Raw genomic sequence first — 6,157 nt, 5'->3', positions numbered from 1 at the left:
TGGAATAAGAGCATAAAAGGGTTGTGAGCACACAGTGTGTCTTGAAAATCAGGTCAAATAATGATGAAAATGTTGGGTTTAGCAAGCGGCTCATTCACCATTTCTGGTCACAGAGATCCTGTGGAGTAGGGGGTGATCCTGTGGAATGGGGTGATCCTGACGTTTGTTTTACTCCTGGGGTCAGGAAAGGAAAGAAGGCCTTTAGACAGATCTTTAAGAGACGTAGCCCTTCATGGGGGAGAGAATTGGTGTGATCATTTTCTTCTTTCTATCCACTGACTCTGCCATCTTTGTTTTCAACATTTGATAAACATTTCAGACTCAAGATACAGCACTCTGCCTCTCACAGTGGAACGTGCCTGTATCTCAGCACCGGGGAAGCTGAGACAGGGCTGCCAGTTCCAGGGCAGCCTAGATCACACAGGGGTTCAAACCCAGCTTAGGTTCTATAGCATGACTCTGTCTTAAAAAAGAGCAGGGGGAGGTGGAGAAGAATGTATTTCATTGAGTGTGTGTGTGTGTGTGTGTGTGTGTGTGTGTGTGTGTGTGTGTGTGCTGGGATCAAACCCATGGCCTTGCATGCACTAACCATTTGCTCTACAGCTCCACTGTACCCCAGTTCCATTTGAATTCCAAACTTTTATTTGAACACTAGCAATAGGGAATTTTCCCCCTATAATTATATCAGATTTCTTTTTGTTATTTATGTCCTTTGCCCAATACTCTGTGTTAGTCATAATCTTACTCATTTTGAAGATGTATTTATATACCATGACCTCTTCATAGTTATGTTTGAAGCAAATATACTTTTGCAATTGTTGAAGGACAAAGGTATCACAATTTTAGTTTAAAGATCTTAATTGGCTCTGTTTTCGATTCTAGAAGTAGGCAATACTTTTTATCCAAAACAATGGGGTAAGTGCTGCCATGAGCTGAGCTACAGAGGTTGATTTTAGAGGCAGCGAAGGGCTGAAGAAAGCAGAGCCCAGCAACAGAGTGGGCTGGTCATTCTGCGGACCAACAGGAAGGTGACTGATCATTTAACACAGGTCACTTCAGGTGGCTTCTGTGTCTGAGGGACAGGCATCATCCTACTCTGGGGAACAAGCCTGCTTGGGAAATTTGCATCCTAAGGTTCCAGTCTCCTTAGTGCTCAGGTAAGCTAAGCAGCTGAGTTTCAGACAAGTGACTAGAACCTTCTTTTATTTGCCTTTTGTTTTTAATAGCATCTGTCTATGTAATCTGAACTAATCTCCTCTCTCTACCTCCCAAACTGGAATTAGAAGCTTAAACGACATCACTTAGCCTGGCAATTAGAATATTAGTGGACATGACTTTGTCTAGAGTTTCTCTTTGGTCTCATGGAGAGCACAGTGTAGGATCTAGTCCAAAACAATGGTCTTCTGTAATTTTTCTTAAAGACAATATTAATATCACTATTTGTGTGTGTGCGTGTATGTGCATATTCACATGTGTGTAAGTGTGTGTTTGTGCATATTAGTCCATGTATGGGAGTGTGTGCATGTTCGTGTGTGTGTGTGTGTGTGTGTGTGTGTGTGTGTGTGTGTGTAGGACAGATGTCTTCCTCTATCATTTACCACTTTGTCTATGGAGACAAGGTCTCTCACTGAACCCAGCTGACTTACTGACTAGACTGGCTAAACCCATCAGTCCTGGGAATACTCCTGCCTCTGCCTCCCCTGTACTAGATTTATAGCCATGTCACTATGCCTGTTTATTTTTTCACATGCATGCTGCAAATCTGAACCCAGGTCCTCATGCTTATATGGTAGGCAATTTGCTGATTCATCTCCCCATCCCCACTATTGGTTTTTAATGCACAGAACTGTTTTATGTCTTATTATAAAACTGCCAGGGGATTGACAACCTTTAACAGAAAAGTGAGCAGCTGGGTGAGTAGCCTGGCGGCCTCTATGTGGGCTTTGCTTGACTCCTAGGCTTGAAAGAACACCCGAGGCACCTCACAGGCTCAGAAACCAGTGGCGACAGTAAAAGAAGAGCCTTGTTGGGATTCTGAACAGTATCAAGCTTTGGATTGCAGCCTGCGTGCCTGGTGCCAGCCTCACTTTGCTTTCAGGAGCCATGAAAGGGCCATTTAGGGAAGGCAGATCAGCAGCTGGGACACAGCACAGAAACAGAGCAACCTAGTCAGGAGCCCTAACCACGTCTCTCGTTGCAGTCTGTGTACCTCTGCCTGACCCTGTGATGAGCTACAGGGTCGGGTCCATGAAGATGCTCTTGGGAATCGTTGGATAACAGAGAAAAACAGTATGCAGATAAGGGGCTCTGAAGGACCGTTCTTAAGCTCAGGATCCACAGGCTCAGCTTGCGTGATGTTCCTGTTTGAAACAGGAAGGCAATGATAGCAGCCCATTACAGTGGCTATAAAAAAAAAAATCCCACCATACCCTTCTCAAAGTTCAGACATCAGGACATTTCCCTTACTGGCTCATTTAAAACTTGTGAACTGAGCATGTACCCTCTACAATTTCTAGTCCTGTTGCTGAGGTCTCTGGGGTTTTATGAGGGAAAGTAGTTCAAAGAGATAATATGTAGAAGAATCATGAGCCAAGAACGTCCCAGAGGAGTGTGTAGGTGTCTAAGAGAAGATTCGATGGTGCTTCTCCCTCTGAAGATGGATGTACATCTCACATGGTTCTGCAGCATGCCTGGCGTATCCTGAGCAAGCAGCCTATGCTGTGTAGCAAGAGAATACGCCTGGATGGATTTTCTGGAAGGGCCCCTCATAGGGGTCACTGGCTCTGTGCTTTTGTTCCTTCAGTAGCTTGAGGGTTGGGACCACACCATCAACACTCTTTCCCACTTCCCTGTGGTCATTATAAATGCACTGCTCAGGGCAGCCTTGCTGGGTGATTTCCTGGCATATGGAGTGACATGTCTTTATCAAGTTGTTTCTACAAGGTTAACTGGCCCCAATGGCGATTTTAGCAACTAGCTCAGATGGGTAATCACCATAGAAATAATGTGCAAATGTTGTTTATAGTGGAAACTTTGACTGGTTAAAAAAATAGAAAAAAAATTGTCTATATCCATTTTACATGGTTGCATAATGACATTTTTATACAAATAGATGTTGTGCATGGAATGTATTCTCCTCCATAGTTTCTAACTTTCCCCTTCATTCCTTTTGTTCTTCAAGACAATTTCACTTGCACTTTTATGACACATACATATGCACATAAATACACATACCTATGCACACACATGTATGTAATTTTATGTACCTGAAATCTAGGAACCAGAAGTAAGAGAAGACACAGCATATGTCTTTCTGAGAGTGGCTTAATTCATTTTATATGATGTATTGATCAATATTTGTGTGCATTTTCTAACAAACCACATAACCTCATTCTTTATGGCTGGAAACATCACAAGTGCACATGAACCACATTTAGATATCCGGGTTGGTTCCATTATGAACAGTGCAGCGATAACACACTGATACATTGTTTTGGAGTCCCTTTGGATAAATATCCAAGAGTTGCACAGCTAGATCATGTGGTATATCTATATTTTAGTTTGCCAAGGAACCTCCATACTGAATTTCATAGTGTGTCATCTAGTTTACATTTCCACTAGCATGTAAAGTATTATTCTTCAGTATTATTTTTAGTTCCACATTGTGGCGGAGCTACCGGCTTAGTGGTTGGCTGTGTCCCTGGGTTCACATCCTGTTTTCTACCTCTGTGACCTGGAGTATACTACTGAGGTTGCCTGTGGGTTCATTTCCCTACCTGGAAAATGAAGGAGAAGAAGCACAGTGCAAAGTCCCTGTGAGGAGGGAACAGACGAGTGAAGAGGAGGCCATGTTCCCGTTAGTACTGTTGCTATTACTGTAAGTGGCCGCACAGCAGGAACCAAGCCTTGCAGTCCAGTCTCAGAACCTTCTAAAGGAAGGAACTTATTCTTCAACTACTTCGCTTCTCAGAGAGAAAAACAGGAGATTTCTTTGTTTCCTTGGTTATTATTTATTTATGGCTACTGGGTTTTGAACCTTGTGCATGCTTAGCAAGCTATTTATTCTTAAAAATATAAAGTGCATTCTGAAAACAAAGTTTTGGATGACTTCACAACTACCTTCTTACCACTGGAAAATTCTTGAATCAAGGATCTATTTCCTTTGTCCATGCTTTGGGGCCTCTCCAATCCCAAGTAACAATAAATATAGATGCTCTTGGGAAAAGATAGTGAGCCCCAGGGCTTCCCCTGATAATTGATTTTTTAAAAAACTTTTTAAAATTTATCCATTGAATATTTCACAGAACATGTTTTGATCATATTATTTCTCCTCCTCCAACTCCTTGTAAACCACCCTGACCATCCAACTTCATGTTCTTTTTTTCTCTTACAAAACTGAAAAGCAAAACCAAAACAAGAAATCCCACAAAACACATGGAGTCTGAATTGTGTTGGCCAACTACTTTTGAGCATGGGGCCTGCTCAGGGTTATGCTTCATATACCTAGTACCACTCCATTGAAGAATACCAATGTTCTCTCTCCCAGCCTCTATCAATCACAAGTGGCTTCTTGGCTAGGAGTGGAACTCTGTGCCCATGTCTCCTCCTCCATGCTGGGACTCTGTTTGCTGTAAACATGTATGAGTCTTATGCATACTGTCAGTTTATGTGAGAACATATGTGTATCACTCCTGTTGCATCTGACAAACGGTTTCCTTGGCATCACCTACCACCTCTGACCTTTACAATCTTTCTGCCTTCTCTTCAGTGTGGATGCTTGAGTCTTGAAGGTGTAAAGACAACCCATGTAGGACTGGGTACTCCAAAGTCTCTCACTCTGTACACATTGTCCATTTGTATGTCTCTGTATTTATTGCCATCTTCTACAAGAAGGAGCTTCCCTAATTAGGGTTAAGATTTGGCAATAGCCTGCAGCGTTTGGGGTCTACAGGACCCCTTTGAAAATGATTAAAAAATATGGAACCCATTCTTGGTTTTATGTCATAGCATATGATGTGTAGTTTGGATAATATGTCCCCCATTAAGTGATAAAGGGAACAGTATTTAAATTCTCTTTTCATATGTGTTTATTTTAGGAAGCTTCTATAGTAGTGATGCTTCGTATGGCCTTTCAAAAGGCCTTGACCTGTCCTTTCCAAGGGCAACAGTGCAGAATTCAGGGTTTCCAACCTGGGATGCCTATCTTACAGTTCTCTTCAACAGAACTTTTTCCTGGGGATGGAAATGTATGGGTATGGGATGGCCTGTAGCTTGTGCGGAACATGCAGCAGCCATCAGCCACATGAGGCATTCGAGCACCAGAACTATAGCTACAGTGTCTGAGGGGCTGGGTTATTTCACCAGTATAATCTAACCAGTAAAATTAAAATAACCACATGCAGTGCATGTTTGCCATACAGGTCTGCTTCAAGAGAATAATATCCAAACTCACCGAGAAGACTTTCCTTACAGGTTGACTGAATGAAGGATCACCCACCTAAGATGGGAAAGAACCAGGCTAAATCTGGGAGAAGCCCTCATCTTAGTCTTCAGCAGACAAGGGTGTGGGCAGCCAAGGGAAGGGCAGAGACAAGAGATCTCCAAAATGGAGGGTGGCCGGCAGTGACAGGCAATTTAAGTGTCAACTGACTAGATGAAGGCATATTCAGAGACCTTGCAGAGCATCATTCTGGGGAAGTGTCTGTCCAGAGGAGATCAGGGGTGTGGGTATGTAGGTAGACTAGTGGGGACAATTTGCTTGTGTGTGTGAGAGAGGGAGACTCTACAGTAAGCTAGGAGTGGAAGACGAGAAAAGATGAAGGCATCTCTCTCTCCTGACACCCATTTCTCTGGTTCTTGGACATCAGAGTGCTAGACTCCTGGTCTTAGATCCATCCTACTAGCTTCCTTGGACCTCAGGCCTTTAGTCTCAGACTTGATTTTCCTGGGTCAGAGGTCATGGGTCTTGAGCTTAAATTTGCATCTTATCAGATTCTTGTCACATTGATGTCATTCAGGAGAGAAATTGGTCTGGGTGCTTAGCTCTGACCTAAGATACTCAAGGAAAAGCAGAAAAATGTGGTGGATATATGAGGCATTTGTTTTCAAAATAGGTGTTTTATTGGTCCTGTAATGGAAGGCAGATCTTAAAGAAAGA

The sequence above is a fragment of the Peromyscus leucopus genome, chromosome 13 (genome assembly GCF_004664715.2).
Source record: "Peromyscus leucopus breed LL Stock chromosome 13, UCI_PerLeu_2.1, whole genome shotgun sequence".
Lineage (NCBI taxonomy): Eukaryota > Metazoa > Chordata > Mammalia > Rodentia > Cricetidae > Peromyscus > Peromyscus leucopus.
This window is presented reverse-complemented; position numbering follows the sequence as displayed.